Source organism: Somniosus microcephalus, chromosome 10, assembly GCF_052327205.1.
Source record: "Somniosus microcephalus isolate GS21.2 chromosome 10, FLI_Smic_1.0, whole genome shotgun sequence".
NCBI lineage: Eukaryota > Metazoa > Chordata > Chondrichthyes > Squaliformes > Somniosidae > Somniosus > Somniosus microcephalus.
In genome coordinates, this window is record NC_140996.1 from 181,669,714 (window position 1) to 181,691,674 (window position 21,961).

Genomic DNA, 21,961 nt, shown 5'->3' on the forward strand with positions numbered 1-21,961 from the left:
CAATCACCAGGCAGGAGTGTTCCCTCCCAGTCGGGGAACACTTCAGCAGTCAAGGACATTCAGCCTCCGATCTTCGGGTAAGCATTCTCCAAGGCGGCCTTCGAGACACACGACAACGCAAAATCGTCGAGCAGAAACTGATAGCCAAGTTCCGCACCCATGAGGACGGCCTCAACAGAGATCTTGGGTTCATGTCACGCTACATGTAACCCCACCTGACGCAGGGTCATCCAGACTCGAGTCGACATTGGCTTGTTCTCTCTACACAGATGTGGCCGGATCTGCTGTGATTTCCAGCCAAAAAAAATGTTTTTTGTCTTTTTTTGTTTTTCATACAGACCCCAGCATCTGCAATATTTGACCCCTTGTGACCCCACCTCATTGTTCTTTGATGTAATGTTTCCCTGACTGACCTGTTTGGACACCATTCACACCTTTGACTGCTGTGATTATCTCTCTGCCGAGGTGTGATAAATGGCAGTTGGAAAGGTTACCTGTAAACATCTGACATGATTCTCTGACTATATAAGCTGTGTCTCTATGCATTTCTCCACTTCACCTGAAGAAGGAGCAGCGCTCCGAAAGCTTGTGATTTCAAATAAAGCTGTTGGACTATAACCTGGTGTTGTGTGACTTCTTACATTTTTTCTTTTACTCCCCTTTTTCCTCAGTGGAATATATTTTTCTTGAAAGTTGTGAAATATCTCCTTGAATGTACACCACTGCTCATGTACCGTCTTACACCTTAATCTGTTTTCCCAGTCCACTTTAGTCAACTCTGCTCTCATACCTTCATAGTCTCCTTTCTTTAAGCTTAGTATGCTGGTTTGAGATCCAACTCTCACACCCTCCAACTGAATTTGGAATTCAACCATGTTATGGTCACTCATTCCAAGGGGATCCTTTACTAGGACATTTTTTATTAATCCTGAAGCAAAGAAGTTGAGTGCGGTGGTGACTTTGACAACCACTGGTAAGGAGTGTCCACCAGCTCCTGTGGGCAGCAGGTGTTGGTGCAGCATTGTGCATACTCAGCGACTACCTCTCGCAAAAATCTCAGCATCCTTTGGCACTGCTGCTCACTCATGTTGAGGAAGCTCATCCTCTGCCTGTAAACCCTGTGCTGGGGGTATCTCCTGCGGCGCGGTGCAGTCCTACGCTGATGCCCTCTGCCCTGTGCACCGTCAGGTGGCTGAGGAGAAGCTTGGCGCTCCTGATGTTGTTGCTGCTGGTATGCCTGGTTCTGCTGCTGCCGCGGCTGCTCTTCCTCCGATTCTGAGGATCAGGATGAGAGGGCATAAATACTTCCCATTCTGCTGGTATATATGTCAGTTGAGGAAGAGATGTTATAAGCGCTCAGTCAATGTGGGTAGAGGGTATTGTAGTGTATGTACCTTGAAGAAGGAACTATATTCTGCAGCCCCTGTATACTGCAGTACCAGTAGTGACCACCCCTGTATATAAGCCTGTGTAGTAACTTTGTATAGTAGTTCCAGTTTTGTCTCCATTCAGTAAACACCTGTTATAACCAACTTCTGCAGTCCGTGTCTCAATTACACACGGACATTACATTGGCGATGAACAGATCCGAACTTACCTACAGTTCTGCACCACCTCACGGGGATCCATCCCTGAAGCAAAGTTATTAGAGGTCGAAGCCAGAAGGAAGAAAACCAAAAAGAAAAAAAAACAGAAGAAACGGGCGTCGACCGTGGGCAACCGCCCTCTGATTCATCGAATTCGAAGATTTGCAGGAGAGGCTGTCGAGAGCTGGGCTTGGTTATCCAGTCTATGGTGTTCCAGCTAATCGGGCTGGTGGCAGGTAGTACACTGATCCTTCCTGGGCTGCGGCGGGCTGGAGCTCGATCGGGTGGCTTTTCAACGGGGCCGAGCAGCGTTGTCGGGAAGAGAAGAGAGAGAGAGAGGGTGGAGCACACAGGGCGCGGCCGGTGCTACGAAGCCGGGCAGCGTACAGACCCGAGAAGAGGGAGGGAAGTGTCCCATAGGGTCTGCTCTGACGATGGGAACAGTAATTAAAATAAAAGAAAAAGAAATTAGAAGCGCAGAAAGCCGCGAGGAGCTGCAGTTTGCCACGGGGACCGTGGAGAGCGGCGTTGGCAGCAGCGCGGGGGGAAGCGCGCGAAGACCCTAAGGCGTCACCATCAAGGCATAAAAATGCCAGCAACAGCGCTGGCAGCAGCGGAAAAGGCAGAAAGCGCGGGAGGCGCCATCTTAATCCAGCGGGGAAGAAGGCAAAGTGCAGGAGGCGCCATTTTGTTCAATCGGGGAAGAAGGCAAAGCGTGGGAGGCGCCATCTTAGATCTCCAAGATGCTGAAGACTGGCAATATCACTGCCTTCGATAATGCAATAGAAGACTGGACCACGTATGTGGAAAGAGTCGAAGTATATTGCAAGGCAAATGAAGTAGCCGATGAGAAAAAGGCATCGGTACTACTAAACTTAATGGGCGCAAGAACGTACGGCCTATTGCGGAACCTGATCACTCCAGTCAAACCGATGGCGAAGAGTTTTAACGAAATTGTTGATATCCTACAGGAACACCTAAATCCTACACCGCTGCTGATAGCAGAAAGATTTAAATTCCACAAGAGAAATCAGCATAAAGATGAGAGCAATGCTGATTACCTTACGGAACTACGCAAGCTATCAAAGCACTGCCAGTTTGGAGCAGGACTGGCAGATACCCTACGGGACAAATTTGTCTGTGGACTCCTGAGTGAAGGAACCCAGAAGAGGTTACTCTCAGAGAAAGAGCTGACGCTAGATAAGGCTTTCAGCGTGGCAGTATCGTACGAAGCAGCAGCAAGGGGAGCTGCAGAAATACAGCAAAATCCACAGGAATACGGCACCCATGAAATGACACGGGGATTTGAAAAATGTTATCGCTGCGGCAGAACAACCCATGACCAGAAGGACTGCTGGTCCAAGGACAAAACATGCAGGCAATGCGGAAAGATGGGACACATTGCACGAGTTTGCAGGTCCGGGAAGAAGACTAACGACAACAAAAAGACTACTAAGGAACAGTACAGGAAAGTACAAAAGATGACGGACAGTAGTTCCGAAGACCAGAAGAGCGATAGTGAATCCGGGAACAAGAGACTAAGCTGTCTCAAACTTCACAATGTAATTGCAAAAGAGGATCACCGAACCATTTGGGTCACCCTCACGATAGCAGGGTCCCAAGTCAAAATGGAATTGGATACAGGATCAGCCCTGACCGTCATGAATCGACGAGACTACGAGCGGCTATTCTCACACATACCCTTGAAAGACACATCCATTGTCTTGAAGACATATACGGGGCAGAAAGTATACCCTGTTGTGTCCGTGTGTTGATAGAGACACTGAAGAGTGGAGTTGGTTTCACAGGTGTTTACTAAACAAAGTCTGGAGGGGAACTAACTGATACAACACAATATACAGGCTTATATAGCCCGAGTGGCCATTACCGGCATTACAGTACACATGGGGCTCTTAAAGGCACATACACTACAATTCCTCCCCTTTTAGCCAACCAGCACATAATATTTTAAGTAATCATTAATTACATGTTACAAGAAAAATAATCTACACATTGCGGCAGTTAATTAATTATAAGTCAGTCTCTCTGGAGGCTTCCTGACTCGGTCCGGATAACGCCTCGGTGGTGTAGTAGTTTCTGGTGGTGTAGTAGGTTCTTTTGGCAAGGCTGATTCGGCTTGAATGCCAGTGTCGGGTTCATCGGGTTCCAGTATCACCGGATCGGAGGTAGATATGGGTATCTCTACTTCATCATTAGGCGTATAGAGTTGTGGTGTAGGTTGTCCCTTTTCGGATGACTCTATGATTTGGTCAGCATGGCGCCTTATTATGCTTTCTCCGATGTCTACGGTATACATCAGCGGTCCTAGTCGTGTGCAGATAGTTCCAGGCTGCCATTTCTTGGTACGGTAGTCCCGGGCCAAAACTTGTTGACCTATCTGGAAGGTTCTAGTTGGCCTTTCATTCATGCCTTGAAATTGCCGGTTCTCCACGTCCCTTCTGATGTTTGGCTTGATCAAATCCAGCCGGCATCTTAGGTTTCTATTGAAGAACATCATGGCGGGAGTTTGGTTTGTAACCATATGTGTTGCATTCCTGTATGCGAACAAGAAGTTATCCACCTTGTGCTGATGTTTTATGTCTTCATTACCCATGGCCTTTATGGCCTTCTTGAAGGTCTGGACAAACCTTTCAGCCAATCCATTGGTGGCGGGATGGTATGGGGCGGACGTGTAGTGCTTAACCCCATTGTTTTTTAAGAACTTCCTGAATTCTTCGGACACAAATTGCGGTCCATTATCAGAACAGATCTGTTCCGGCAGCCCATTCCTGGCAAATATGGTCCTTAATACTGTGATGGTTTTTTCCGTGGTGGTGGAGGACATCTTTATTATCTCCGGCCACTTGGAGTGTGCATCAACCGTGATTAAGAACATTGAGTCCATAAATGGACCAGCAAAGTCGATGTGTACCCTTTGCCAGGGGGATGAGGGCCACTCCCATGGATGTAGAGGGGCTTGTGGTGGAGCGTTTTGGACCTTCTGGTATCCTAGGCAGCTCTTGGTCATTTCTTCGATGTCTCCATCGATACCTGGCCACCATACAAACGCCCTGGCTAGGTTCTTCATTTTCACTCCACCCAGATGCCCCTCGTGAAGTTCCTTTAGAACTTTATCCTGGAGTTTGGGTAGAATCACCACTCTGGATCCACACATCAAGGTTCCTCGGCACACTGACAGCTGTTCTCTTCTTTGCGAGAATGCTGGTAACAGTGGTTCGCCATGTGCTGGCCATCCCTTCACTGTTAAATCGTAGACTCGTGAGAGAGTCAGGTCATTTCTAGTTTCTCTTTCAATGGCAGAATTTGTTACTGGTAGACATTCGACTATGGTAGAGTGGAAAACCTCCACTGGGTCTAAGGTAGGTGCTTCTTCTGCCGTTGGCAACGGTAGGCGCGATAACCCGTCAGCATTCCCATGCTGTTTTGATCCTTTGTATTCTATGTTGTATTGGTGTGCCCCTAGAAAAAGGGACCACCTCTGTAGCCTTTGCACTGTCATAATGGGAACACCCTTTTTAGGGTTGAATATGGAGATGAGTGGTTGATGGTCAGTCAACAAGGTAAATTTTTGTCCGTGTAGGTAATGGTTGAATTTCTTCACTCCCCATACCAGGCTGAGTGCTTCCCTGTCGATTTGGGCATAGTTACGCTCAGCTGAGTTCAATGAGCATGATGCAAAAGCTATCGGCCGTTCCGAGCCATCAGGGAATTTATGCGATAATACTGCTCCTACGCCGCCAGTCTGATTGGCAGTGGTGGGTTGTAATGAGCCAAAACTTCTTCGGACGTGATTAAGTCTTTGCATTTATGGAAGGCACGTTTACAGTCTTCGCTCCATTTCCAAATTACTCCTGTTTGTAGCAGTTCATTAAGAGGGTGTAGAAGAGTTGATAAGTTCGGTAAAAATTTATGATAGTAATTTATTAATCCCAGGAACGACCTTAATTGTGAAACATTTTCAGGTGCTGGGGCTTTTATGACCGCTTCAATTTTTTCAGGTGACTTATGCAACCCTTCCTTATTAATTATGTGGCCACAATATGATATTTGATTCTGGAAAAATTCGCACTTGGGGCGATTTGCTCGTAGGCCCCATTCTCTCAGCCAAGTGAGCACCTGCTCCAAATTGGCAAGGTGCTCGTTGTCGTTTTCTCCTGTTACAAGGCTGTCATCTAGGTAGCATTGAGTCCCCGGAATCCCTTGGAGGACTTGCTCCATAGCTCTTTGCCAGATAGCTGGAGTGGATGCTACTCCGAAAACCAGTCGATTGTACTGGTATAAGCCTTTGTGTGTATTTATCGTGAGATACTTTTTAGAGGCCTCTTCAACCTCCATCTGTAGATATGCCTGTGCCAAGTCAATTTTGGTGAAACGTTTCCCTCCGGATAGTGAGGCGAAAATATCTTCTATCCTCGGAAGAGGATACTGTACCGTGTGAAGGACCGGGTTTACAGTCACCTTGAAGTCTCCACAGATGCGAATTTTTCTCTGTTCTTCAGATTTATCATTATTCAACATTTTCTTCATGACCGGGACGATGGGTGTTGCCCACTCGCTCCAATCTATTTTGGATAATACGCCTGCCTTTTCCAAATTCTCCAGCTCTGCCTCGACTGCTGGACGAATTGCGTATGGCACCGGCCTTGCCTTAAAAAACTTGGGAATTGCCGCATCTTCCACTTTTATTGAGGTGGTGATGCCTTTCAAGGTTCCTAGTTTCTCTTGAAACACTTCCTTGGCGTTGGCCAAGATGTCTTTTAATCGTTCAGGTATGACGTCATCATCATTTTTTTCCTTACTGGTCACTGTCAGTGCCTGAATGGAGTGCCAGTCTAAACGTATTTTCCTGATCCATTCACGTCCCAACAGCGGTGGACCACCATCTTGTAGAACGTATAAATACAACTTCTGTATTTTCTTGCCGTTGTATACAACAGGCACCCTTATTTTTCCTTTGGGGTATACTTTCTGCCCCATATATGTTTTCAAGATAATGGATGTGTCTTCAGAATCACAGAATCACAGAAACCTCACAGTACAGAAAGAGGCCATTTCGGCCCATCGAGCCTGCACCGACACATATCCCACCCGATCCCCGTAACCCCTACACCAACACATATCCCACCCTATCCCCGTAACCCCACGTATTTAATCCCCCTAACACTAAGGGTCAATTTTTATCATAGCCAATCAACCTAACCCGCACATCTTTGGACTGTGGGAGGAAACCGGAGCACCCGGAGAAAACCCACGCAAACACGGGGAGAATGTGCAAACTCCACACAGACAGTCACCCGAGGCCGGATTCGAACCCGGGTCCCTGGCACTGTGAGGCAACAGTGCTAACCACTATGCCACCGTGCTGCCCTTTTAAAGGAATATGCGGAAATAGCCGCTCGTAATCCCGTCGATTTATAACGGTCAGAGCTGATCCTGTATCTAGCTCCATTTTAACTGGGGACCCTGCTATTGTGAGGGTAACCCAAATGGTCTGGTAATCTTCTTTGGCAATTACATTATGTAATTTGAGAGAGCTTAGTCTGTTGTTTCCGGAGTCGCTATCGCTCTTCTGGTCTTCGGAGCTACTGTCCGTCATCATTTGTACCTTTTTGTGTTTTTCCTTATTGATTTTTTTTCTGTTAGTGGATTTTTTTTTTCCAGATTGGCATACACGTGTAATGTGTCCCATCTTTCCGCATTGCCTGCATGCTTTGTCCTTGAACCAGCAGTCCCTCTGGTCATGGGTGGATCTGCCGCAGCGATAACATCTCTCAAAACCCCGTGTCATTTCATGGGTGCCAAAGTCCTGTGGCTTTTGCTGTATTTCTGCAGCTCCTCTTGCACTGAAAGCCTTGTCCAGTGTCAAATCTTTCTCAGAAAGTAGCTTTTTTTGTGTTCCTTCATTTAGGAGACCGCAGACGAATTTGCCTCGTAGAGAATCTGCCAGTCCTGCCCCGAATTGGCAGTGTAGGGTATCAACAATCTCCTTAAAATTCTTGTCCATCGGTTCGGCTGGAGTGATTAAGTTTCGTAACAGCTTATATGTCTTTGCGCCCATTAGATTTAGAAGTACTGAAGCTTTTTTTTCATCTTCTATTCCATTTGCGGGGCAATATACCTCCACTCTTTCCACATATGTGGTCCAATCCTCTATCTTGTTATCAAAAGCATCAATATTGCCAGACTTAGGCATCCTAGAAAAAAAATGGCACTTCCCGCACTTCCCCGCCGCTGCTGCCGATGACAATGCTGTTTCCCACGGTTTCCGTTCTTTTTATTTATTTATTTACAGTTGGAGATTCGTTCCCACCGGACTCTCTCTCTAGGTCTGAACGCCGACCTGCTTGCAGCGCCGGCCGCCTCCCGAGTGCTCCCTCCCCGTCTGTCACTGCTTGCCTCCGCTTTCGCTGCTTGGCCTAGCTGCAGAGCCAGCCACTGGAGCCCCAGCCCGATGCCCAAGAAGGATTATTGCAGTACCTGCCACCAGCTTGGCTAGCTGGTGAAATCACAGCTTTTTCTTTTTCTTTTCAACTTTGGACGCCAGAGGAATCGATGTCCTTGAGGTGCTGCCGAATTGCAGGTAAGTCCGTTTCCAATTCGCCGCCACTGTTGTGTCCGTGTGTTGATAGAGACACTGAAGACAGGAGTTGGTTTCACAGGTGTTTACTAAACAAAGCCTGGAGGGGAACTAACTGATACAACACAATATATAGGCTTATATAGCCCGAGTGGCCATTACCGGCATTACAGTACACATGGGGCTCTTAAAGGCACATACACTACATACCCCAGAGGGAAAATAAGGGTACCTGTCGAATACAACGGCAAGGAAATACAGAAATTGTATCTGTACATACTGCAAGATGGTGGACCACTGTTATTGGGACATGAATGGATCAGAAAGATAAGTTTAGACTGGCACACCATTCAGGCACTGACTGTGGCTGGTAAAAAGGATGACGACGTCACACCTGGACGATTGTCAAAAATCTTAGCTAACGCTAAAGAGGTATTTCAACATGGACTGGGAACTCTTAAAGGCGTAACCGCCTCGATAAAAATAGAAGAGAATGCAATTCCCAAGTTTTTCAAAGCAAGACCAGTACCGTATGCAATTCGCCCAGCCGTCGAGGCAGAGCTGGAGAATGCAGGTGTGTTATCTAAGGTAGACTGGAGCGAGTGGGCGACATCCATCGTTCCTGTCATGAAGAAAACGTTAAACAATAAGTCTGAGGAGCCAAGGAAGGTTCGCATCTGTGGGGACTTCAAGGTGACTGTGAACCCAGTCCTTCACACAGTACAGTATCCTCTTCCGAGGATAGAAGATATTTTCGCCTCACTATCTGGAGGGAAACGTTTTACAAAAATTGACCTAGCGCAAGCATATTTGCAGATGGAGGTTGAAGAATCCTCTAGGAAATATCTCACGATAAACACTCACAAAGGTCTTTACCAGTATAATCGACTGGTATTCGGAGTAGCATCAGCTCCGGCTATATGGCAAAGAGCGATGGAAAAAGTCCTGCAAGGGATTCCGGGGACTCAGTGTTACTTGGACGACATCCTAGTGACAGGTGAAAATGACAGTGAACACCTTGCCAACCTAGAGCAGGTGCTCACTAGACTAAGAGAACATGGGCTACGAGCCAATCGCCCCAAGTGCGAGTTTTTTAAGAAACAAATATCGTATTGTGGCCACGTGCTTGATGAAGAGGGGTTACATAAGTCCCCTGACAAAATTGAAGCGGTAGTTAAGGCTCCAGCACCTGAAAATGTGTCGCAACTGAGGTCATTCCTCGGATTGGTGAATTACTACCATAAGTTTTTGCCGAATTTGTCCACAATTCTGCACCCACTGAACGCCCTGCTACAAACTGGAGTAGCATGGAAATGGAGCGATGAATGTAAGCGGGCCTTTCAGAAGTGTAAAGGCCTGATCACTTCAAGAGAAGTATTGGCTCACTACAACCCATCACTACCGATAAGACTGGCGTGTGATGCGTCTCCCTACGGCGTTGGAGCGGTACTGTCACATAAATCCCTTGATGGTTCAGAGAGGCCGATAGCTTTTGCGTCACGCTCGTTAACTGCAGCCGAGCGTAACTACGCCCAGATTGACAGAGAGGCCCTCAGCCTGGTGTGGGGGGTGAAGAAGTTCAATCACTACCTGCACGGACAGAAATTTACTCTACTAACTGATCATCAACCTCTTGTCTCCATTTTCAACCCTAAGAAGGGCGTCCCGATAATGACAGCACAACGGCTACAGAGGTGGTCCCTTTTCCTAGGGGCACACCAATATGACATCGAGTACAAAGGAACTAAACAGCATGGGAATGCTGATGGATTGTCGCGCCTACCGTTGCCGACGGTGGAAGAAGCACCTGCAGTGGATCCTGTGGAGATATTCCACTCGACCATAGTCGAATGTCTACCTGTGACGAATGCAAACATAGAAAAGGAAACACGAAATGACCCGACATTCTCCAGGGTCTATGATTTAACGGTGAAGGGATGGCCAGCACATGGCGAACCACTGCTGCCAGCATTCTCGCCGAGAAGAGAACGGCTGTCAGTGTGCCGAGGAACCTTGATGTGTGGATCCAGAGTAGTAATTCCACCCAAATTGAAGGATAGAGTGCTCAATGAGCTTCATGAGGGTCATCTGGGAGGGGTAAAAATGAAGAACTTAGGCAGAGCGTTTGTGTGGTGGCCGGGAATCGATAGAGAAATCGAAGAGATGACCAAGAGCTGTACAGGATGCCAGAGGGTCCAAAACACCCCACCACAAGCCCCTCTACATCCATGGGAGTGGCCCTCATCTCCATGGCAAAGGGTACACGTTGATTTTGCTGGTCCATTTGTGGACTCGATGTTTTTAATTGCGGTGGATGCACATTCAAAGTGGCCAGAGGTAATAAAAATGTCCTCAACCACCTCAGAAAAAACTATCACAGTCTTACGAACCATATTCGCCAGAAATGGGCTGCCTGAACAGATTTGCTCCGACAATGGACCACAGTTTGTGTCTGAAGAGTTCCGGAGGTTCTTAAAGAACAATGGTGTTAAGCATTACACATCCGCCCCATATTATCCAGCCACCAATGGATTGGCTGAGAGGTTCGTTCAAACATTCAAGAAGGCTATCAAGGCAATGTGTAATGAAGACATACCCCTACAACACAAGGTGGATAACTTCTTGTTTGCCTACCGGAATGCGACACATGCGGTTACCAACCAAACTCCAGCCATGATGTTCTTCAATCGAAGACTAAGATGCCGCTTGGATTTGGTTAAGCCAAACATCAGAAGAGATGTGGAGAACAGGCAGTTTCAGAATATGAATGAAAGGCCAACCAGGAGTTTCAAGATAGGCCAACCAGGAGTTTCAAGATAGGTCAACCAGTTTTGGCCCGGGACTACTGCACAGAGAAATGGCAGCCAGGAACGATCTGCACATGGCAAGGACCTCTAATGTATACCGTGGACGTTGGAGAGAGCATTGTAAGACGCCATGCTGACCAGATTCTAGAGTCACTGGAAAACGTCAAATCTACACCACGATCCTATACACCTGGTGATGAAACCGAAGTATCAATTGCATCTACCTCAGAATCGGTGATATTGGAAGCAGACGAACCAAACAACGACGTTGATCCCGAATCAACTTTGCCAGAAGAACCTGATACCCCAAAGAGGCGTTATCCGGACAGAATCAGGAAGCCTCCTCAAAGACTGAATTTATAATTGCTTAACTTCAGCTAATGTATATAGCAACTGTAATTGTAAATATGTTATTTAATTATTAATCGAATGTTATGTACTGTTTAGCTAAAAGGGGAGGAATTGTAGTGTATGTACCTTGAAGAAGGAACTATATTCTGCAGCCCCTGTATACTGCAGTACCAGTAGTGACCACCCCTGTATATAAGCCTGTGTAGTAACTTTGTATAGTAGTTCCAGTTTTGTCTCCATTCAGTAAACACCTGTTATAACCAACTTCTGCAGTCCGTGTCTCAATTACACACGGACATTACAGGTATTCCAAGGAGGTCACAGTGCATATGGATCTCAGAATAAACACTTACAACCTCAATACACCTGAATAATGGGTTCCAAATCCTCAAAACAGAAAGTCCTGGCATCTAAAATTGAACTGATGTTGCAGGTTAGCTTTTATGCTGCAGTTGCAGCTGTCAACTATTCACTTGTTGGAAGACCTGACATAATCAGCTGGCGTGTTTGTCGAACGATGTGGAACACACTGAAAATGTGGCAAAATGGAAAAAGCCTGTCAAAATAGGATTATCCAGGGCCTTAAGTGCCTCTTCCGCCGCTTGGTGTCAGGTCTGATCGGAAGTCGTAGACCCGAAACTTTGTAAAGTTGCGTGAAGGCGGGATGGCAGTGGGTTCGCAACCAGCCGTCAATCATTTTGATTTTAACTCCGGACCCACTTCCAAACCTGCCCTCTGAGCATCGGCAAAATCGCGGCCTATGTGTCTGAAAATGATATTGCCAAGCAACAGCAAGTAGGTGAGGAAGTAGAAGGGGCCAAGGATAGCTACATGGTAGACTCTAGAGATAATGGTGCAGGAGTGGGAAGCGAAGGCATTTCTGGGTATGCTCTGGCTACAACCAGATAGGTATCAGTGGAACCAAGCAAAATTATCTCACAAAACTAAGGTGAGGCGTTAGAGGAGGATGGTGTGGTCGACAGTATCAAAGGATGTACAGTACGTACTGAGGTTGAGAAAGACAAAGAGGTATAGTGCACAGTCACAGAGGATGTCATTTGTCTGATTGATTAGTGCCATTTCAGTGCTGTCAAGGGTGGAAATCTGATGGGAAAGATTCAAACATGAATTTGCATGAAAGATGAGCATGGATTTGGGAGGCGACAATGCATTCAAGGATTTTGGAGATGGGGCGGTAGTCTGCAAGGACAAATGGGCCAATGGTGGTATTTTGAGGAAGGAGGTGATGATGGTGGTTTTATAAAGCAGAGGAATAATACTTAAGGAGAGGAAACTATTTACAATGTCAGCTAGCATGGGGCCAGGAAGGGAAGTTGGGTGGTTGGCACTTTAGTGGGAATGGGATCAAGAGAACAGGAGGTGGGTCTCATGGACAAAAGGAACTTGTAGAGACCAGAACTGGGTGCAGTATTCAAGGTTATGTTTGACCAGCGATATTGTTTTGACTACATAATTCAACATCCTATCCACTTTGTTGGTTGCTGCTCTGCATTGGTTCGACATGTTTAGCATTAAATCTACTAAGACTCCTTGGTCTCCTTCAGCTTCATCCTTAGCTATTTCAATACCATTCATGGAGTATGTGTGTCATCTACTTTTCCTTCCTATGTATAGCACTTTACATTTATTTGCACTAAATTTCATCTGCCTTTGTTCTGTGCACTTGCATATTTTGTCCAATGTATCCTATAATTTCTAACTGGCCTCATCCAATTCGACTACCCCTCCTTGTCTGTTATTATCTTCAAACGTGACCACTTTACAATGAGTTTCTGGGGAGGCAGTTCCCTTAGGCTTGTTTTTGGACATGAAATGGGTGCTGTGCACGGAGCGTGTGCGCCAACTGGAAGACCAGCTTGAAATTGGGCTTCCAGCCTTGTTAACATTATTTGGGCAAGCTGTCCCACCCCCACAGGCAGCTCACCCACTTTGAAAAGATCGGGCCACTTGCCTCGTGGGCAACTGCCCGAAAGTAAGTCCCTGGGGGAGGAGAATGGGGTTGGGGAATGGGGGGTGCTGGTGGTGTGGGGTGGCGATCACAAGGAGTCAGGAGGAGCACTCCTGCTCCTCTGGGCTCCGCATCAAACCTAAAAATTAAGTAAGTCACCTTTTTTTGTGGCAGCCGCTTTCTAGGTCACATCCACGCCTGGAAAATCTGATCGGAGGAGGCCTGACGCCCAGGTCCCAATTTTCCTAGGGGCCAAATGCCTGTTTTAGACTGCAGCCCCTGATGCCTGAAAAATGGCCCAACCCAACATCAGGCTTCCTTGGGACGCAGGATGTTGGTCCCCAAAATCGGCCCTCATTCCATCTGGGCATAAAACAGGTGCAATGAGGTCCAATTTCTACCCCTCTGAACCCAGATAATTTATGTAAATTAGAAACAGCAGTGATCCCAGCACCGAGTGTCACCCCGCTCTGACGTAATTCCTCTCTCAGGTACTTGTTGTTTCCTACCTCTCAGCCAGTTTCTTATCTGTTCCCTGAATTCCAACAGCTTTGAGTTTAATTAATAGCCTTTCATGTGGAACTTTATCAAAGGTCTTTTGGAAGTCAGGTACACTGCATCATAGGGCTTTCCAGTTCACTTGTGTTGTCAGTTCCTCAAAGAAGTCGACAAGGTTGGACAGGTAAGATCTTCCTCTTCTGAATCCATGTTGCCTACTGTTTACTAGCTTGTTATTGTACTGATAATCCTCATGTTTAGTCTTGATAATTGATTCCATTATCCTTCATGGAATGGAAGTAAGACTAATAACTTTGTAGTTGCCTGTGTCTGTTTTGTCACTATTTTTGAATATGGGCACCATGTTAGTCTGTTTCTAATCTACTGCTACCTCACCAGTTGTCCACTGACTCACTCAAAGATTGTCAGTGTCTCATAAATCTCCTCCCTAGCCTCTCTCAGAATTCTGGGATAAATACCATTTTCCCTGTGGATTAATTTGTTTTGAGACCTTTTAGCCTTTCGAGGACTTTTATCTCACTTATAACAAAGTAATTAATTTAGAAGTCACACAACACCAGGTTATAGTCCAACAGCTTTATTTGAAATCACAAGCTTTCGGTGCGCTGCTCCTTCACCTGGTGTTGTGTGACTTCTCACATTTGTCCACCCAAGTCCAACACCGGCATCTCCACATCATAATTAATTTAGAATCATGGAATCATTTTACTTGGGATATCTTTGTTTGAAGAGGGCATGTTGCTCATGTTTTCCCTTGTGAATGCTTGGAGGAAGTAATCATTCAGAATATTTACTAATGTGTGCCCATTCTCAGTTTCAAGACCATTTGCATCTTTTATGGCTTTCAACTCTATTCTGACTGCCCTCTTACTCCTCTAATTAATGTGTAGCTGCATATTCTTACATTCATCTCAGTGAGCCCCTTCTCCTTTCTCACTGCATGATTTGTACAGCCCCTTTTCCCTCTTTATCCTACTTTTAATTTGTTTGTTAATCCATTTGGGATCATGTTTATTTAGTCTGAGCTGTTGCTTTTACAAGGTGGGAGATTCCGTCTTCCATTCTTTTTTAATACAAGTGGAAGTCTTTTGAAGGCACTAAAAGTACCTCCACCAGCTAATTTTAGATATATTGATAGTTTTCCATCTATACAGTTGTAGCCATTTTTAAAACCCTCTAATATCTAGTCAAGCATGAGTCTTATCAATTTTGTACCCATGTCCTTATTCTTTAATAATGACTAAAGTTGCAAGATAAATACCCTTATATTGATTATATCAATGTCCATGATACTCAAGAACTATAATGTTAGTAAGCGGACTATTAAAATGAAGCGTTGCTGGCGTCCTGGGTGAGTCGGTAGGAGACGCTGTTTGCAGTCTGTTTGTTGGACGGTGGGATTTGGCGTGGACTGGGTGGGTACAACTGCTGCAGGCTTGGTGATTGCAGCGGGGGACGCCAATCCGATCTAATCCGGTCCGGTCTTTCCCCACCGGTATTCGCAGTAGCGGCCGCTGTGATTTGTGTGTGACAGCTCGGCACCGGAGCGCAGGTACCTGCACTTTACGCTGATTTCAGCCAGTCCGCAGTGGAAGGTATGTTCACGGTGTATTGTGGATGTACGAAAGGGAAGCCAGCACTGATTTGCGGAAAGGGGATCAAAGATTACAGTCTGAGCAGGGGCAACATCTGCAGAAACGCCACAGCTGTCAGCTGGGATGCTTTGTGGGCAGATGTGCGAAGTGCAACAATAAACTCCACGCTTTCCCTGTTTCATTTATTGTGAAGAGGCAGCAATTTGCCTTCAGTTGTCTTTACATAGCTGGGTGAGGCGAAATGTGGCTGATCTTTAAATCTAGGATTTCCAGGAGGGAACCACATTTTCAAAATCGCAGGTGATTTTCTCCAAATATTGGAAAGTTGCGTGGGTTTCGGGAGGGTCAACCAAAAGCACCGAGTAGAGCCTGAAGCAAAATCTATTAGTGATGATCATTTTGGTTCTACTGGATATTGGAGGGAAAATATCAGTATCAGGCTCATCAATAAGTGCTCATTTATTATATATAAAATCGTCACATTCATTGCGCAACTTTATGGAGTTTTGACCATCAGCTTCCACTCCAATAACGTATTCTCTTTTGTTACAGAAGTATAACGTTGTTTTAAGATCTTGAGGCTGTTCGTCGCCTATAAAAATATTTTCTACTATTCATGGTAAGTTGTTTCTTGACGCTCAAGCGTGAAATTATTTGTACATTAACTGCGTCTTGTAATTCACGTGAAACTAAGGTGTAATATTTGTGAAAGATTGTAAGCAATACTTTGATGAGCACCTTTTACCAGACGCACTTGGTTTGGTACAGCTTCCAATTTCAGTGCAGCATACTTTTCATTCTGGTAGTTGTCGGTCATGGTCTATTTTGTGTATACTGTAGCTTCAAACATAATGAGCTGGTTATTTAATCCATTCGTTCTGCTCTAAGTAATGGTAAGATAGCTAATAAAGGAGTTATTTTGGCAAGACAATAATGTAACAGTTTTACAGTGCTCCGGTCGGGTAAATGTCAGCATGCTTAATTTTAGTGTTTTAAGATGTTAAATATAGCAACGCTAAACCTTTAACTGCAGCTGTAGTAAATCAATGAAACGTTGAAATAAAATTCTCAAGTGAATTTCCCCAGCTACATTAAAGGGCCAGCCATTGTCCATTTCAGATGTATATATTACAACACAAATATTTGCCATGTGCTTTTCTGACTTGCTTATCTCTTTAGTTGAACATTGGTGTTCATAGACTATACAATTGCACATTTATTTGTTTACAAGTCTTATGAACTGTTTTGCAAGATGTGCCTAAATGATACGATAGTATTTCTTTAAACTTCTATAGCGATTCTGTTCACTAACAGCAGCACATGAGCAAAGGTACATGCAAATCAAAAGTAACTTATTTTATGAAACTCTCTTATTGACTTCTAAGAGCGAGGGGCTCGCTGATTGCTTTCAGAAGCTTATCTTTCAAAAGGATGTTGGAGCCATTTAAACCCTGGGACACACAGTGGCTCAAAATGTTGAAGCTCCAATGGCCCAGTGACACAATGTAATTTGTGCCTGTCTTCCCCACAGAGACAACAGGAAATCAGAGGGTGAGTCACTCTCGTGCACACCTTAGCACCTAGATACAGGAGAGCATTGACAAGGGCCAGGAGCAGGTCACTTGCCCAGCCATTTGGCTGGGATATATGTTGAATAGAGTAGGAGAACCAGAGAAGAGAAGAAAATAAATAAAATGCTTTTTAAATAATAAAAAAAAATCTGATAGCAGATATAGATTTTCATTCTAGGAAGCAAATTATTTTGAGAATTACATATGAACAGTTTTGTGCATTAGTGCAGGCAAGCCCCCTCTATCCCCCCTACCCTCACCTCTACCAAGTGTAAGGAGCTCATAGACTTCTTTGTTGCCAAAGAACCATATGTTCAGCTGCATCTGCTATTCCCTCCTTCCCTTTGCCACCAAGCCAAACCTCCCCTGCTGCCTTTTACCCTAGCCTAAATCCCTTTTCTCTCCAGTTTAACTCCCAGCTGCAGATTTGCCCTCTTTGAGTTTATTTGATCATGAGACCCACCTCCTGCTCCTTCAATCACATTCCTACTAAATAGCTGACTACCCAGCTTTCTTTCCTAACCCCTCTGCGAGCTGACATTATAAATGGTTCCCTCTCCTCAAATACAGTCCCCCTACCTTTCAAAACTGTCATTATCATCCTGCCTCTTCAAAAAATCCACCCTCACCCCCTCTGCCTTTGCAAACTGTCACCCCACCTAAAATCTCTACTTCCTCTCCAAAGACCTTGAACGTGTTCTTTCCTCCCAGATCCATGCCCATGTCTCCCGTAACTCTCTGTTTAAATCTCCACAAATGGATTTATGCTTCCCTCCCACAGTCCCATAATGTGTATGAATTGTATGACATCTGCTAGTAATTAGACAGAAATTACTGATATATACTTATGAAAGTTACTTATTTTATGAATTGTTCTGGCATTCCTCATTAGTCAGGAATACTGTTTAGTAACAGAAGACAGAGATTTCAAGTGAAAAGAACCTGCGCCTTTTATAAATGGCTGCACATTTTGATGCTCTGTTGTGGGTATTTTGTAAATGGCTGCAAATTCTGATTTGCTATTGTGGTGAGAGTGTAATGTTTTTGTTGCTTTTTTATTGGTTATTCAAATAAGTTAGAAGTATATTAAAAACTCAATCCAAAACACAGGTTATGAATAGTTCATTCTCGGGTTGGCAATCAGTAACTAGTGGTGTTCCGCAGGGGTCAGTGCTGGGGCCCCAACTCTTTACAATCTATATTAACGATTTGGAGGAAGGGACCGAGTGCAACATATCCAAGTTTGCTGACGATACAAAGATGGGAGGGAAAGCAGTGAGTGAGGAGGACATAAAAAACCTGCAAAAGGACATAGACAGGCTAAGTGAGTGGGCAGAAATTTGGCAGATGGAATATAATGTTGGAAAGTGTGAGGTTATGCACTTTGGCAGAAAAAATCAAAGAGCAAGTTATTATCTAAATGGAAAGAAACTGCAAAGTGCTACAGTACAAAGGGATCTGGGGGTCCTGGTGCATGAAACACAGAAGGTTAGTATGCAGGTACAGCAGGTGATCAGGAAGGCCAATGGAATCTTGGCTTTTATTGCAAGGGGGATGGAGTATAAAAGCAGGGAAGTCTTGCTTCAGTTATACAGGGTACTGGTGAGGCCACACCTGGAATACTGCGTACAGTTTTGGTTTCCATATTTAAGAAAAGATATACTTGCTCTCGAGGCAGTTCAGAGAAGGTTCACTCAGTTGATTCCAGAGATGAGGGGGTTGACTTATGAGGAAAGGTTGAGTAGGTTGGGCCTCTACTCATTGGAATTCAGAAGAATGAGAGACGATCTTATCGAAACATATAAGATTGTGAGGGGGCTTGATCAGGTGGATGCGGGGAGGATGTTTCCACTGATGGGTGAGACTAGAACTAGGGGGCATAATCTTAGAATAAGGGGCTGCCCTTTCAAAACTGAGATGAGGAGAAACTTCTTCACTCAGACGGTAGTAAATCTATGGAATTTGCTACCTCAGAGAGCTGTGGAAGCTGCGACATTAAATAAATTTAAAACGGAGATAGACAGTTTCCTAGCTGATAAGGGAATTAGGGGTTACGGGGAGCGGGCAGGGAAGTGGACGTGAGTCTAGGTTTGGATCAGCCATGATCCTATTGAATGGCGGAGCAGGCCCGAGGGGCCGTATGGCCTACTCCTGCTCCTACTTCTTATGTTCTTATGTTATTTCAACCGATATTAAACAGAGCGCCGTAAACCAAAAATGGATTTTGCATTTTAGCTAACCTGAAGCATTAGAGAGAAGACCTGTTAACACTCTTTTTATTAAAGCCCCCTTTTAAAAATAAACATCTTGCATTGAACTGGACCCTAACTGCATTCAATTAATAAATGGGAGTCACAGTCTGCAACCATTAGAATTTAATTTAACCTTAAACTAAACCTATTATTAATTGATTATTCTAGATGCAAAGTGAACATCGGAAGCCCAGAAGCACCTCTGAGTTTGTGTGCGCTGCCTCTTACCAGGCATCAATGAACTAGATTGGCTAGCAAAGAGAATTACCTGTCAGGAGTGCTAGTTGTAGGAATAGGAAGTAGAATACATTTAGATACTCCTAGAACCTTCCCCTAGATTTACAGATTCAAATATCACAAGTTGAAAGATACTGAAGAAGGAATGGTTCTTAAATACTGTTCAAATTAGGTCTTGGCCTCAGACAACGATCTCTGTTGACAAGCTAGCAGTTGTTTACGTACTTTGATTATGAACGTACTTTCCCATCATTTGGAACTGTCCTTTGTATGCAGAAGGTCAAATGCAGAATTAACCATTACTTGATGAACCAGCATTGTACCAGCATGCGAAACCTGGATTTACCCATTGGTACTTTTAGTACAATTTCTCCAAATTAGTTTGGAACCACTATTGCCAACTTGTAATATATCTGCCTTTGTTGTCTCCACTGGTGCACTCTTTTTATATCATCTGCATAATATAATGGCCCAGTAATTCGGGTCCCAACGCGTGAGTAAGCACCGTGTACTCACGCGTGGGACCGATGGAATTGCCGGTTTTCTGCATGCACAGCGCATGCCCGGGAAACCGGCATTTCCGATCCTCTGAACCAAGGGGTTCAGAGGTCGAACGCGTGTGCGCAGGAGTCTGCGTGTGCGCGCTGAAATTCCTTTTTTTTTACAGGGGTGCCCGTGCGATAAGGCCTCCAGTTTTTACGCGAGAAAAAAGCAGACGTAAGTACTTAGTTTTAAAAGGTAAGTGGTCTATTAATTAAAGTTAGAATTTTTTTTCCACAGGTTTATTATTTTTAAAGACTTTACAGTAAGGTAAGTGTATTTTTGTTAAAAAATTATTTTTTTCAAAAATTTGAATAATTGTTTAAATTAGTTTTTTACAGTTATTAATAGTTCATTTAATTAGTGGGATGTTTTATTAACTTTTATTTGAAGTTTAAGTACTGTTTTTGGCACCCGGAGTTTTCATGAGTTTGACAGTTCTTACTATCAAACTCATGAATGAACTTTTGCAACCTCCGATTGGTTGCCCAGTGCTCACGTGATCCCAGCCGGCTCATCGAACTAACTACGCTGCTGGATCATGCAAGCACAGCGCGCCGGGAGCTGAACCAGGCCACTGACAGGAAATCCACGCAGGGCCAGGCTTCAACTGCCAGCGCGCTATGTAAGTGTAGGTCGGGCGCTTGCACCCGCGGAAAGCCCCCGACACCAATTTCTGGGCCATTAAAAATCTTGCATCTGCGTGCACTTTCTGTCTATGAAACCTCACTTCCTGTTATGTTTTTGTCACACTTTAGTGTAAACTTTTCCATTATAAATTCCTATGTGCACATTTATAATGTAAACTGCCTATGTAAACTATTCACGCTGTAATTGCACCCTTCCACCAGTGGTGATGCTGTAGTACCTCAGTTTTGCGCCACCCAGTTCCTCAACCAGTTCTGCAGAGCTATGCCAACCAACTCTATTTCTCTGCTTCCAAAATTGCTATCATTTTTGCAATTTAACTGCAAATAATATAAAGTCAATGTGTCATGTAAAAATATGAATAGAATGGGGACTGGAATACATATGCATGTCCGGTTCTAAGTATTTCCTGTCACAGCCTATGACGCACACAATAGCCCCTATTTTATAATCTTATCCTCCGGTTGCACATTCTGGCCACTGGTTCCAATTATTTTGTTTTCATCTGCCATTTTTCTTCTGTTTAGTAACTAAAATGTCTAATGTCCAGAATAAGATTTCAAATAAAACAAAAATTCAAAAACTCACCATTCATAATTACATGATTACATTTACCCATTGAATTGTCTTTTGTGGCTTTTAATGCCGTTATTAAAGTTTTTACTTGAAGGCCTCAGACTCTTTTTAAAATCTGGGTTTAGAATTAATTTTGTTGCCCAGAATTGTGATTCTATGAGCTCAATTTAAATTTCACTGTCTGGACCTGTGCACTGTACCTAAATTCCCAGGATGCATTAATATTGCTCAGTCAGCTGAACTGATGGAATATTCTAGCAGTTTTTGCTCAATGTTTCTCAAAATTATTTGAAGAAATGCTAGAGGACAAACTTCAAAATCTTTATTTGGGTAAAATTTGCTTTTTTCAGAGTGTGTGTGTGTGTGAGAAAAAGTATGCCGTACTAATTATACACCCATTGTAGCTTTTGTTTTGTGTTCTATAAACTACAGAAAGTATTTTAAGCTGATACAGAAAGCGGGAGAGAGACTGGGATACGGGAGAGAGACTGGAGTTAGAGAGAGCGCTGAAAGTAAGAGAGCAGGGTTAGAGAGTGTGTCTTTTTTCACACTATTATTAATTATCAAAAACAAACTTGAATTTTGAAGCCAATTTAATTATCTCATAGATGTTTTGTCCACAGTTAGAGCATGTAATTGCTGGTGGCTTACACCTGTGAGACAGAGAGATAGAGAAAGGCAGACAGTCTTTCCTTATTTTAATTTGATTTAT

The 21,961-nt window shown here is 44.4% G+C and overlaps 1 protein-coding gene across 2 annotated transcripts in view; it reads left to right on the forward strand.

The window, feature by feature from the left end:
• The first annotated feature begins 15,290 nt into the window (after nt 1-15,290).
• LOC147111908 (microtubule-associated tumor suppressor candidate 2-like) overlaps nt 15,291-21,961 on the forward strand; it is a 901,351-nt gene continuing 894,680 nt past the window's right edge. For both annotated transcript variants that reach the window (XM_085999292.1, XM_085999294.1), the window contains exons 1-2: nt 15,291-15,425; nt 15,978-16,044. The gene's annotated coding sequence lies outside the window, so the exon portion shown is untranslated. The remainder of the gene's footprint in view (nt 15,426-15,977; nt 16,045-21,961) is intronic.